The following is a 15,291-nucleotide window of genomic DNA, read 5'->3' as shown; positions in this document are numbered from 1 at the left end:
ATTTTTTGATATTTTCAAATGAGTGGACATTGTGTCTACTCTTTCTGATTCACTTCGATATTCTTTGCTTTCAACTTCATTCTTTTTTATTGAAAAAAGTAAAACAGAAATTCATAACAAAATACTAGGAAAATAACAATAGTTAATATATTGCATATGTTAGCTTCAAAGTAGTTACTCAAAGTACAAGATATGGGCATAAAAAATGATCCAATCGATATTAGCATGAACGTTCCTTCTCAATGAACTCAGAGACGCTGATAGGATAGCTAATTTGCATTTTTTCTCCCTTTTCCCTTCCTTCCTTTCTCCTTTCCCCCCATCCTAGCTCCTTTTCCTTTTTAAACAATTTCTTCCCATTTCATAATATCTATTGTACTTATTAAAACTTACTTATTCTCTCAATTTCTCATACCAGAAGACAATATAATGTTTATACATGTGAGTCTGATTTATTTCACTCATGAGTATGGTATCAGGATGCATCCATTTGCCTATAAAGTCTCAAGTTTATGCCTCTTTATGTATGAGTACTATACCATGGTATAAAAAGACCACATTTTTTTCATCCATTCCTTGGTTGATGGGCATTTGCATTGCTTCCAAGATCTAGCTATTACAAATTATGCTGCTATGGGTACACATATATTGCTGTGGTATGATGTTTTTAATTCTTCTGGGAAGATACCCAGAAGCGGAATAGCTGTGTCCGATGGGACATCTAATCCTAGGCTTTTAGGAATGTCCATACTGGTTTCCCTAGTGGTTGCACCAGTCTACACTCCCACCAGCAATGAAGTGTTCTTTTTTCACCACAGCCCCACCAGCAGATTAAGCGAATGTGAGCACAGGATCTTAGATGTAGAAGACAGGCTTGTGGTTAGTGATCATGAAAAGAAAGATTTCTTAAAAATAGCAAAGGACTATGAGAAATCAATCCAGCAGCTGTTGGATGCAGCAAAGAAGAATAAAGATTGATTGTAGTCACTAAAAAAGCAGGAGATAGCACAAATGACATACAAAATCTGTTCACAGACATCAAGAAAGAAAACTTCTCTGGTAAAGAAAAATAATTTTACATGTAGATAAGTGAGGGATATAGAACTCCAATTAGCAAAAATGAAAAAATTCTACAATTAGGCATATCATAGTTATGATTCTAGAAATTCAATGTGAGAATAGCATCTTAAAAGGTGATAGGGAAAAAATACTCTATAAAGAAATCCCATCAGAATCACAGCTGACTTAGCACAAATCCTCAAATCAAGGAGAGCTTAGAGTGAAGTATTTCAAGTTCTAAAAGAAAACAACTTTCAACCCAGATTGATGTACCCAGAAAAATTATCTTTCAAAACTCATAGAGAAATAAGGAACTTCCATGACAAAGAATATTTGAGGAAATATATTACTACCAAACTAGCACACCAAAATACTTTGAAGGACATTCTAGAAAGAGATAACAAGGACTACAACTCCATGAAGCAGAACAGAAGAACTCTACCAGGCAAGGCAAACAATTACATGGAGGGAGGGGAAAAAAGAGAGGAGTCAACAATAGGAAAATAACATGACAAAGGTAAGTCAACATATATCAGTTATAACCATCAATATTAATGGTCTCAATTCAACAATAAGAAGACTAGCAGAATGGATCAAGAAGCAAGATCCAACAATATTATGCATATAACAAACACAGTTAATTCAAAAAGAATTTCATAGTCTGAAATTTAAAGGATGGAAAACAATACTCCATCCAACAGGAGCCCAGTAAAAAGTAGGGGTAGCTATTCTATTTACAGACAAAGTGATTTTCAAGCCAAGACTGATTAGGACAGACAAAGAACACTAATGACATCCTTTTAAAGGGAACAATCCAAGAGGAAGAGATAATCATAAATATATATGCAACAAATACCACTGCACTCAACTATATAAAACAAATATTAACGGGCAGGAAAAATCAGATAAGCACTAATACAATTGTATTGAGTGAACTCAATATCCCACTGTCACAAGAAGACAGATAAACCAGATGAAAAAGCAATAAAGAAATATTAGAACTCAACCAAACTTTTGAAAAAATGGACTACAGAAAGGTCTACAGAGTACTCCACCTTCTACAAAGTGTTCCAAATCAGAATACACATTCTTCTCAGATGCACAGAGGACATTCTCCAAGACGGAACACATACTATCTCATAGAACATGCTTAAGTAAAGGCAAGGAGTTGAAATTATCCTAGGCATATTATCAGACCCTAATGCAATGAAATTGGAAGTCAATGGCAAGAGATACCACAAGAACATCATAAACACATGGAAATTAAATAGAACCATCCTAAACAACAAATGGGTCACAGATGAAATTAAAGAAGTTAGACAGTTGCTACAATTAGATATTAATGACAATACAACATACTGGAACTTATGAAACACAATGAAAGCAATTCCAAGAGGGAAATTTATAGCAGTGAATATGCATAACAGGAAAACAGAGCAAGCACAAATAAACTACTTAATGGTGAACCTCAAACTTCTAGAAAAGAACAGCAGGTTAAGCCAAAAGCTCAGCAAAGGGAGGAAATCATAAAGATTGGAGCCAAAATAAATGCATTGGACACTAAGAATACAATCAAATAATCAATGAATTGAAGAGTTGATTCTTTGAAAGATTAAATAAAATCCACAAACCTTTATCCAACCTTATCAAAAAAAGGAAAGACAAGACTCAAATACATGCAATTAGGAATTAAAAGTGTGAAACCACAATGGCCTCTCCAGAAATCCAGATCATCCATACCTACTTTAAATACCTGTATTCTAATAAGATGGAAAGTGCAAGCAGATATAAAACTCCTAAATTAACCATTAGCAAAGAATGAAATTGAAGATGTAATTAAAAACGTACCCACAAAGAAAGTCCCAGCCCCTGAAATATTCACTGCTGAATTCCACAAGAAATTTAGAGAAGACCTAACACCACAACTTCTCAAACTTTTTAATAAAATTTAAAGGGAATCAATACATCCAAAATCATTCATGGAAGCAAGCATTACCCTAATTCCTAAACTGGAGAAGGACCCAACTAAGAAGAAGAATTATAGGCCAATCTCCTTAATGGACATAGATGCAAAAATCCTCAATGCATTATTGGCAAACAGAATTCAACAAATCATCAAGGAGATTATACAATATGACCAACTGGGATTCATCCCAGGCATACTGGGATGATTCAACATATGTAAATCAATTAATATAATATACCATATTAACAGAGCCAAGGACAAAAATCATATGATTATCTCAATATATACAGAAAAAGCTTTTGTACCTACTCATGGTAAAATTCCTACAGAAAATTCAAATACATGGTCTTTATCAGAATTTGATAAAAGCCGTCTATGACAAACCAACAGCTAACTTCATACTAAATGGACAAAAGTGGAAAGTTTTCTCTCTGAAATCATGAGTAAGACAGGATGTCCACTGTCTCCAATCTTATTCAACATAGTTCTGGAAAATTTAGCCACAGCAATTAGATAAGAACAAGAAATAAAAGGGATAAGATAGGAAAGGAAGAAGTTAAATTATCATTATTTGCATATGACATGGTACTGTATAGAAAAGACCATAAAAGCTCCAGTATAGCAACTGGTAGATTTAGCAAGCAATTCAGTAGTGTAACTGAATACAAAGTCAACATTCAAAAATCAATAGCATTCCTATACACAAATAACAGACTCACTGAGAAAGAAATTAGGGAAACCACATCCTTCACCATAGCTTCCAAAAAATGAAATACCTAGGAATCAATCAAACAAAGGATATAAGAGACCTCTACATTCAAAACTATAATACTCTGGAAAAGGAGATTAAAGAGGTTATCAGGAAAGGTAAAGGTATCCCTTGCTCTTGGCTAGGAAGAACGAATATAGTGAAAATTGCCATACTTCCAAAACTGTTACAGTGATTTAAAGCAATTCTGATCAAAATTCCTACAACAGAATTAGAGAAAACAGCCCTATAATTCACTTGGAACCAGAAGAGAACTAGACTAGCAAAGGCAATTCTGGGCAACAAAGATAAGGCAAGGGGCATCACAAACCTAGACCAGAAATTATACTATGAAGCTACTATGAAAAAACAGTACGGTACTGGCAAAAACAGACCTAGCCAACTCTTCCTCAGACAAAGGATTATTATCGAGCACATATAAAGAATTCAAAATATCAGACCTCCCAAATTCAAACACCCAATCCAAAAATATGGATGTGAGATTAATACACATTTCTGAGATAAAAAAATATACACAGCAAATAAATACATGAAAAAATGTTCAGCGTCACTGGGCACTTGAGAGATGCCAATTAACACAACACTGAGGTTCAATCTCACTCAAGAAAGAATGGCTATCATTAAGAAAGCAATCAACAACAAATGTTGGTGGGGCTGTGGGGGAAAAATAACCCTTCTCCACTGTCGGTGGGAATGTAGATTAGTGGAACCACTGTGCAAATCAATGTGGAGATTCTTCAAAAAACTAGGATTGGAGGTTCCATTTGACCCAGTTATTCCCCCACTGTTTATCTTCCCAGAAGAATTAAAATCATCATACCACAGCAATATATGCGCACCCATGTTTTTATCAGCATAGTTTGTAATAGCTAGATCTTGGAAACAACCCAAACGCCCATCAATCAAGGAATGGATTAAAAAGATGTGGCCTTTTTATACAGTGGAGTACTCCTCAGCCATAAAGAATGAAAAACTGAAGACTTTTTATTTTAAAGTATATAAAAATTTAAACACCCTTAAAATAATACAGAATTCCAAAACAAGATGATAGGAAATCAACAATGGTTGTCATATTACATATTGTTATCTTCAAAGTAGTTGTTCTGATTACCAGACATAGGCATGCAAAATTCATCAAAAAAAGCATTAATTATTCCTTTCAATGAACCAATAGAAATTAGTAGTACAACTATCTTAGGTATATATATACCTTTTTTCTTTCTTTTCTCCTTTCCCTCAATCCAGTTTTTCTTTCCTTCTGAGCAGTTTCTTTCCCTTTCACAATATCTATTGCAGCTTTTGGATTTTATTTACTCTTTCAGTTTCTTATACTAGGGAGAAAATACAATGTGTACACATGTGGGTCTGATTTATTTCACTTATGAGTATGGTCTCTAATTGCATCCATTTGCCTATGAAATCCTCGAGTTTATCTTTCTTTATAGCTGAGTAGTACACCATTGTACAAAAACATCACATCTTTTTTATCCATTCTTCAGTTGATGGGCATTTGGATTGTTACCAAGATTTGGCTATGACAAATTGTGCTGTTATAAACATGGGTGCACATACATTGCTGGGGTATGATGTTTCCAATTCTTCTGGAAAAATACCCAGAAGGAGAATAGCTGGGTCAAATAATGGATGCAACCCAAGAATATACTCATAAATGAAACAAACCAGAAGCACATGTGCAAACATCATATTGTCTCCCTAATGTGAGAAGCTGTTAGAGTGAATAAAATCCAAAGTGTACAATAAATATTATAAAATGGGAAAAAACTTCAAAAAGAAAAAGAACTTGGGATGAAGGAAATGGAAAAAAGAAGAAAGGAAAAATACATACAATAGTTAAGATAGTTATAGTACTTATTTATCTTCATTCGTTGAAAAGAAATGTTTGTGCTAATATTGTTTGGGCAATTAAATGCCAATATCTTCTGCTCTGAGTAATCAATTTAAATATAACAATATGCAATATATTAACAACTGTTACCCTCCCATTATCTTGTTTTGAAATTTTGTTTTATTTTTTCTCTTTAAAACAAAAAATACATTCCCCCAGAGGATTGAAACTATCAATTTTCCTTTGATATGTACCAAGTCATTATTAATTGTGGTCTTTGTAGTGCTTGAAAATTTTACTGTTGCTGTAAACAAGTAGTGATCTATTTAAATTTTTAAAAACGGACACACAGAGAGAGAGATGTTAAATATCTCCATGAGATCAAATATGTGTTTTGTAAGATCTGTCTTGGCAACTAGCATTGCAGTTGCTGAAAAGCCTGCTTCTTTTAAGACTTGTATAAATTTTGACATTACTATTAAAAAATGTTTAGGTTAAAGAAGTATTCCCTGTCTGGTTTTAGTCCTTGATTTACTGACATGCCTTGAACCAAATAATTTTTCCTTCCCTTATATATTTATTAGAAACCAGGGGAGAAGTCCATGCTATGGTGCTTTTGGCCACTGAGTTATACTTTTTTTATGTCTCAATAAAGTGGCTGGTACTGAACAGTAGAGAGATCATTATAGCTAATAAGAAAAGAAACCAATAGTTGTAAAGGCATATGCTATTAGCAAGGTTTAAATTTTTCCTTATTCAATATATAATGTTATCTTTGTAAATCCATGGAATTGATTGATATTGACTTTAAATTATAGTATTTTTGATCTGATTGCAGCAATCACAAGCATCCCGGCAGTGAAACTATGTATATACTATCTCTGAACGTGCCTTAAATGAGAATTTATAGGTAGTGACCCATTGTTGCAAATTTATGGTATTAGTGAATAACAATGGAGCTTATGTGATTTGAATGAAAGTTTTCCCACGGGATATAGAAAGCACTACTGTGTCACAAGTAGTATTTTAGAGTCCGGCTTTCTCAAAATGGATGCTGCTTGTAGTAGTATGGATAAAATTAATGCTGACTTCAGTGTAAGTATCTGTGATCATGTCAGTAGGATTAATCAACTTGAATAGTTAAGATTATGGCTCCAACTGCCCCTAATATGACCATGTTTTATGTCCTCCTGTGCTATGCATGCAGTGCTTTGTTTCTAGATATACTTTGTCACCAGTAGTGAATAGATTACAGGTCTAGATTAATCCACCAATAAACGTGTAGATATTCAGTGTTGGAGACCACTACAAAGTGGCTCTGAGCTGGATTTAATAGTAACCAACTGGCTTTCAGTGTTTACTTGTGAGTTGTCTGAAGCTTAGGCACCTAGTCTGAAGACGGACAGTGGATTCACAGTAAGTAAACCTGTGAGTCCCTGGTCACCCTGGAGCCTGTATTGGCCTGTGAAGCTGTGACTCCTCAAATGACAAGATAAGACCACAGCTGAGGACGTCTGGCTCCAACCTCAATTAACTACAAGGAGACTGCATCTGCAGGCTCCACACTCCTACAATAAATACCAACCCATAGATAAGGTAGTTCTCCTGATTGACATAATTTACTACTTGGTCCTGCAAGATTCCTGTGTTTTCTTGAGTATCCTCCTCCTTTGTTTGAAAACCAAATAAATACAGGCTACCCAGAGAAGTCTTTGTCTAAACTCAGAGAATATCAAAGCTGTAAGAGAGTTAATCCCACCTGGAGCCCTGAAATCATTTCAGTTGTCTCATCTATTTAAGTGTTTGCTGTCCGCTTGCTTGGGAGATTGCGGGCCTAATCAGCCTGCAATACCTAAGGGTTATTTAACCCAATAATCCAGTAGATGTGGAGGAAGAGGAATTTCTCCAGTAAGGGAAGGGCAAAACAGCAGAGTCATTGTTAAAGTCAGAGGTCATTAGTGGCCAGTAGTAGGGAATTTGACTGTCCACTGGCTAGCACCCAAATGGTGTTACCTTGTCTGGGAATGATTTCGTTCCATCTGTTGGATATTAGGATTAAGTTCAGATTTATTTGATAGTGCCTTTAATTGAGCAAATTACATGAATAGGAGATTGAGGATTTCTCTCTACCTAGGGAGAGATTGGTTTATGATCAATGATGAGTAGGTTCAGGCTGGAAATTGTTCCAGAATCACTGGTCTACATTAAGTACTTCTCAAGATCAAAAAGAAAGGGGCTATGCTCTGGGTTTTCCATGGTGGAAAAAGGAAAAGTGAAAGTATCAGGCTAGTTTCCCTTTTCTATGGTTAACAATGTCAGTGCTTTATTGTTAGTGAAACTAATAATTGAATTCTGTCTGGTATGGGTTAATGGACCAGCAGAGGTCACAACAACTTTGCTAGCACTAGTGCCTACTAGTACTACCCAATAGATTCATCATTTGTTATGAATTTAAATATGGTATTGTTATGGCATAGCTGCATGATCATAATGTCCTGTAAATATTCTCCATAGCTTTTGTTTTAAAGGCCTATGGTATCTTTCTATGATACCTATTGTTATAAGGTAATTTGTTATGTCTATTGTTCTGTTTGCTTTGTTCGAGGCTTGATCTGAGTATGTAACTAGTAGTACTCCTAAAACCTTGAAAAACTGTTTTGTCAACCTCTCTATAGCATTAGCAGAGGTTGGTGCCTTGAATGGATAAATAATTAAAAGGCCTGTGTTAGTGTTCACTACCATTAAGGTATAACTAATGGCCTCTCCCACTGCAGTAAGAGGCAGTGAAATTAATTTACAGTTCTAATGGAGCCCTTCCTTGTAAATTTCTCCTCTTGTGCAGTATTTCAGTGCCTTGATTTCTGTCAATATGGTAGAATCTCTAATGGCTTTACGCAAAAACTCTCTCTGTTGAATTACTCCTCTGTAAACAATCCATTTTAGAACTCCTTGAGGAGAAAATGCCATGATCTCTCTTGTGCTTGTCAGTAGAAGAGGTAGGCTAGATCATTTCAAAATTCTGAGGCGTTCTCCTCAACAAACTTACTTGTTTCAGTGGCTTGGTTATTTCTTCAGCTTTAGCTCAGTTTTTGCGTCCTCTATGGCTTATTTCATATAAACTGTAGTATAATTCCCCAAGTTGGGTCGCACCGTACTCCTCTTTTATTAGTATATGTTTACTATACAGAGTGGATACATTAATCCTGCAGAGGTTGTACAAGTACATATCTTCAAGGAGGGCATAGAATGATGTCTTCTGCAATAGCAGATCCAAATAACATATAGTCATACAAGCTGTTTATAAGACTTTCTCCCCCAACTGTGCTTAAGTGACTAGTCTTGGCCTGTTATTTGTGGCTTATTAGCTCATTTACCTGCTAACCTGCCAGAGTAGTCTCCAAAGAGAAGGATGTCCTTTCCTCTTAGAGAACTCCAAATCACCAGCCATAGGGAGCTCCTCTTGCTATACCTCCTTAAGGGGTCCAGGGTATCCTGAGGTATAGAATCTTCCCCATTTTCTATTCAGACCTACTGGGCAGGCTGACATTTCTCATGGAGCTCCATATTTCTAACCACAAAAGTCAGTTGAAATTGCATTGGTTCACTCAAGCGACAGTGCTACTGCTGTTTAGCCTAATCAGACACTTGGGAGGGGCATACAAAATGAAAAGTGGAATATTGCATAAAACAGCATCATACCAACTGGAGATATTCCAAAATTTTAGTCCTAATCACTTGAACCTGTCTTTGATAATTTTGTCAATTGGTTGACCTATTGACTGGATGAGCTCCATATCAATTCTCTAACCAACTCCAAAACTTTTCCCTTTTCTCATCATCACTTGTAGTGAGTTCAAGAGAATCAGGGGCTGAACAAAAGAAAAACAATCTGACCACAGTAATCTTTCTTTGAAGAACATTCAGAGGTTTACATAAGCAGGACATCCTCACAACAGGAAACTTTCCAGAAGAAGGTAAAAGAATTCCCAGATAACAGTGGGGTCAGAGAGGAGACCTGCATATTTAGGTGAGGTCATTCAAGACCATGACAGGAGGTCTCTGGGTCAGAATGTGTTAAAGAACATCAGTGACTTGGGGTCTTTTATAGCTATAAAGTTCATTTTATATATGAATAACAGATGTTAGTTACAATTTTGCAGAGAATGCAAAACAGGCTCTGAAAGTGTAAAATTTTATTTATTTGAGCTATATTTAAAATAACTGACTATGTGAAATTTGAGTTTAGTGCCAGCTGGCTTTTGAAAAGATAAGTCCCAACCAGCTGTGAAGAAGTCAACAACATAAGGCCAACACACAAAGTTCATCTTTGGCTCCTTTATATAACAATGCCCATGTTCAACAGTGAATATGTGAGCTTGTTCAATTATGAATGCTTTAATATGAGTACAGCTCTCTGATTCAGTAAATGTGCATGTTCATGTAGCTAAGGGACAGTATGATCATGTGCATGGATATCAGCATGTTTGTGTGTAAGAGTGAATTTGTAAACATATTTTGTGTGATGTTTTCAGGATGTGAGTATATTTGAGAGAACTGGTGAGCTTGTGTGTGAGTGCATTTGAGGATGCATGTGAGTCAGTTTGTAATCATGCATATGGATGTAAGCATATACATCTGTGTGAATGAAGGTGTAAATATGTTTGTATGAGCCTGTTAAAGTGTATACATATTAGTGTGAGTGAATTGAAAACATAAACATGTGATAGTATGTGAACCCTGTCCAAGGACTCCCAGCTGAAAGAGTGAGGGGAAGCTGTAATCTAACCATGTGTTCTGGCACAGGAACGCAATCCAGTAAAAAGAATATTTCTACCTCTGTCTTCCCAGAGGAACCACCCTATATGCTATCAGTGGGCAAGATAAGGACTTAGCTGTGATACACTGTCATTGCATATCTAGATATGCCCCCAAAGCCTCATGTGGTCATAGGTGGGGCTGCTTAGAGGTGGCTGGATCTAGTGTGTGATGCTGGGATTAAGGATGTGGCCCTGGGATCAATGGTGTGCTGCTGTGATTAAGGTTGCCCCACCCTGGGTGAAAGTGCTACCTGCCCTCATCTTGTTCTCACCATCCCAATCCTCAAAAATGAATAACGCTCCGATGTGAACCTGATCAAGGCACAGTCATTATGGCTGGGAACTTGTGGAGTGGGGAAATGGAGGAATGAGTGAGTTAAGGCTTGAAAGTCTAATCTGCCTCAGACAGTGAGAAATGTAATATGAAGACTGATGGGATATATCACACGGAGTTCTGGGGTTCCTAAATCTAAAACCCTTCACCCAGTTTCCCTGAGGCCCTGCCTGAAAATAGGTACTGGGATGGGAACTAGAGTCTCCTTCATAAAGTATGTGCCACTGCTTGGTACCACTTGCCATACAGAGCTGACAGAACTGGGGGGTAGGCTTGTGCTCAGCATGCCCATGGAGCAGGCAATGGTTCAAATGGGTCTTAAAATACTGTCAGTATAACTACTGTTTATCGAGGCAATATTTTATCTTGTAATCCACAATTCTTTATTCACATTCCTCTTCCTCTTTGTCCTTGCTTCCCTACTTATCTTTGTTTGGTGTCAGCTGTTACTGTTACTCTCTTGCTGTATCTTTCCTTCTTTTAAGTAAATGCAACTAACATAACCTGGTCTGTTCACGTCTTGATTCCTGTAATCTCACTCTCTTCAAGAATCAAACTGTAAATCTATCGAGGTCATCTTTCCTCCCTGCTACACCCTCCTAGCAAATTCTTGCCTCCACCGTGTGTGCCCCTCTTCCCCTGCTCCCTGCTCTGGGTCTTCTCTCTAGAGTGTGCCTCAGTTACTGGCCTGGTAACAGCCTCCAAGGACAAACACCCTACGCCATGTGGTTCTAGTTTGCTGTCTTCTTCCACATAAGCCACCTACTCTACAAGCCCTGTCTGGGGACTCCCAGCTGTAGAGTAGAGTGATGGCCTCAGCCCAGTATTACCGACTGACTGCGGAATTCAGGAAGACAAAATTAGTGCTGAGTAAGGCAAAAAGTGTCCTCAGAGAGGACAGTAATGCTCAGCTGAGGCCATCACTCCAAAAATGACACTTAAGTAGCTTTATCTGCTTCTGTAGATCATCCAGAATACAACTGTTCCATCTATGGGCCTCCCTCCACACTCATGTGAATGAGTGCACACACATACACTTCCTAAACATAGAGCTGGTGGTATGATTTATATCTAAAGAAAGAGTCTTTCCTTCCTATCTTTGTCTACTGTTTGGCCAAAACAATTCAAAGACCCACCTTTTGTCATATATCCCAGTTCTGCAAGCCAAAACTGCTTAAGGCAATCCCTTTCCTTCCACCAGAAGTTACAAGGTGGGAAGAAATCAATCTCTTTGAATGACTGTGGTAAGATGCTTCAGAGATATGTGAGCTATCTATACACATAATAATTCTCAGAGGTTGGCTCCTATCCTTGCTGCCCACTCCTGCATCCCTGCAGAGAAGGCTATCTGACCATAAAACAATGTGGAGAATGTGCACAGTATACTTGAAAAGTTGTTGGGTAGCCTTTGCTGAGAAACTTGGGAAGAAGGAAAGGAGGAAATAAAATAGCTACTACTGCAACACCTCCCAGCATTTGGTCTAATTGATCTAAATTCCCTTAAGTCCAGACCTCTGTCCCTCAAGAGTGTTGGTTTCCTCCCTACCGAACCTTCCAAGAAGAGGCACTAATGTCTTTGTTGGATAAGGTCATTAAAAGAGTCTGCCTTCCACCTACTCCACCTCAGCTTCCAAGGCCCCAAGTACACACCTTTAAAACTTTGGACTCTATCTTAGGTGCTCACATTCTAGAGGGAGCAATGAAACAGTGGCCCACTTCCAAATGCAGGTGCCAAGTTGATGGCCTTGATTTTCAAAGTGCAGTATTTCAAGAGCAAGATGACCAAGGCCTGATCTGGGGATTTGTGATCAATCAACAGATAATAATAGAGTTGAGATGTTTCCCAGAGATAGTATTCAAAAAACCCTGTGGAAGTTGAAGGCTTGGAGACAGAGACAGAAGCACCTGAATCCTGAGTAAGGAAAGTAGTCTGCAGAGACCATGCATTTTGTTTTAAGTAAATTGAATATGCTGAGTGCCCAGGATACAAAGAATGTATGTTCTTTGCTATTCCTATACAAACGGAGCAGAAAATTCTATTTTAAGAAGCCCAGCACCCTCCAGCCAGTATACTCATTTCTCTAACCATGCCAAGGGGTACACTTTGGGCTTGGTGACTTCACAGTGGGGCAACAAGACAGCAGAAGGCCATTTGAGTATGACAGCAAGCTAAATGAAATCATGATCTAATCACCTTCCAAAGCTTTACCTCTAAATACAAGAGAATTTTAGAGGTGGAACAGTTTTCATCCAAACCATAGAATTCCACCTGTGAGCCTCGAAGGCTCATGTCGATCTCACTATGTAAAATGTGTTCAGTCAATCTCCAAGAGTTGCAAAATTCTTAATATTTTGGCACTTCTCAAAAGTCCAAAGTTTCCTCTGAGACTCAAGGTGAACTTTTACCTATAAGCAATTGTAAAAGTAACACACAACTTAAATATGACAAATATACAATGGCACAGTGTAAATATTCCCAATCCAAAAGGGCAAGATAGGAAAATAACAAGAAGGAATTGAGCCCAGTAAGACTAAAACCCAGAAGAACAAACATAAAATCCTGTAACTTCATGTCCAGCATCCAGGGTACATACTGCCAAGATGTTAGCTCCAAAGCGCTTGGACAATATCACCCCTATGACATTGCTAGGTACAGTCCACATAGCCTCTCTTGGTTTGGCTCTGTTCTCTCCCCACAATTTTTCCTGGAAGATGTCCCAGTTCCTGATGTCTCCAACTTCCTGGGGTCTCTACTATACTTTCAGCTTCATTCCCACAGCTTCATACATTGCCCTCTCAGGTACTTCAGACAGGGACTGAATCCCTGTCACATATGTCCTGGCCTTTCAGGCTTTCCGTCCAAATCTATGTGAAAGCCCTTGTGACCCCATAACATTTCCATCTCTTCCATTCTGTATGCCTACAAAACCAATATCAAGTGAACGATGCCAAAGTCTGCTGCTAGCATGAAAAAATATCCAGGACTCCTTGATCCATAGCTGCAGTGGCCTCTAAGTGCCTGAACGATTGAACTTGGGGGAATATTAGCCCAGCTGACCCTAGGTGATCACAGTACTCTGGTGCCCTTCTATGAGAGCAGGCTTTATGAAGAGTTACACAACACAACCTTGAGCGTATTATGGCTGTGTTCTGACCAATTCCCAAGATACCTTCAAACACATCTTCCTTGGCCATACTTTATATACAATCCTTTTATGGACCAAACTGCCAGTTTTTTAAATATGTCTGTTGTGGTTTTTACTCCTAATCCTCACTCTAAATCTGCTAAAAGCAGTGTCTTAGTTACTTTCTTATTGCTGGGACTAAATACTTTTTAACCTTAAGTTAAAGGAAGAAAAGTTTATTTTAGTTTACAGGTTGTAGTCAGTTTTAGTCTGTAGTCATCTGGCTTTAAGGTAAGGCAGCATGGCAGAGGAGAAACCACTCAACGCATGGCAGGCAGGAAGCAGCAAGCAGCAACCGTCCTTGTTTTATTTCCTTTTTATTTCATTCAGGCCACAAACCTATTGGTCGGTGCCCCTACCACCTAGGATAGGCTTTTTCTCTTCAGTAAATCCGTCGAGCCATGCACAGCATTATGCTACTCTGATCAGTGGGCGAATCCAGTACTGTACACCCATAATTCATATTTGTACATGCTAGATCCAGCCACTTCCCAAATACCCCACCAACTGGTACATGAGGCTTTGGGGGAACACCTAGAAACAAGCTATAACAAGCAGTAAGAAATATTCATGTCACAGCCTAAATGTTGTGCTGCCTTGTAATTTCCTCTCCCAGACAAAGTAGTTTATCCCCTTTAAACTCAGCATTCTGCAGGGTCTCAGGACATGGACAGAATGTAGACAAGTTTTAATAAAGAAAATGCACCTGGTCCATTTGATAAGGAGGGTTGTTTGGTTAGGCAAACTTATACAGGGGGAGAATGGGGAGAAAATATATGGTTAGGCTATTTGAGGCAACCTCAACTTCCACATGTGAAGGCAGTGTGTACTATTAACTTTACACCTGTTTCACACCCCCTCTACACATATACAAAGGCCAAAGTAAGTAACTGGGGAGACCTTCCCAGGACCTCAGTCCCAGGGAGTGGACACTCAGATCTAGGAGTAAAGGTATCCCAGTGCCTGCCATTGCAATAACAGGTGGGCTTAAGCACGGGACCTCATCTCAACTGGAAAGCCCATTCCCCATCCCCTGGACCTTGTAGGGTTTGACCATTAAGGCCAGTGTGTCCCTTAGCTGATGCCTTCTAATAGGCTGTACGCCTTCTCCACTTGTGGTACCCTGTTATCATTGCTTACCAAAAGAAGAGACTCAACACAATGTTGGGTCATTGGGAGAGAGATCAAGGCCACAGTGAAATTTTAAGGTGGGACTGTGGTTATTGTCCTCTAGGAAGCAGGTACTGATGAGCCATGGAGCACATCTGCCTGAAGCATATCGCAGATGCCTACTTTGGCCTCAGAGATTAACAAT

Source organism: Chinchilla lanigera, unplaced genomic scaffold (genome assembly GCF_000276665.1).
Source record: "Chinchilla lanigera isolate Chin_1 unplaced genomic scaffold, ChiLan1.0 scaffold00235, whole genome shotgun sequence".
Lineage (NCBI taxonomy): Eukaryota > Metazoa > Chordata > Mammalia > Rodentia > Chinchillidae > Chinchilla > Chinchilla lanigera.
Note: the sequence above shows the minus strand (reverse complement) of the source record.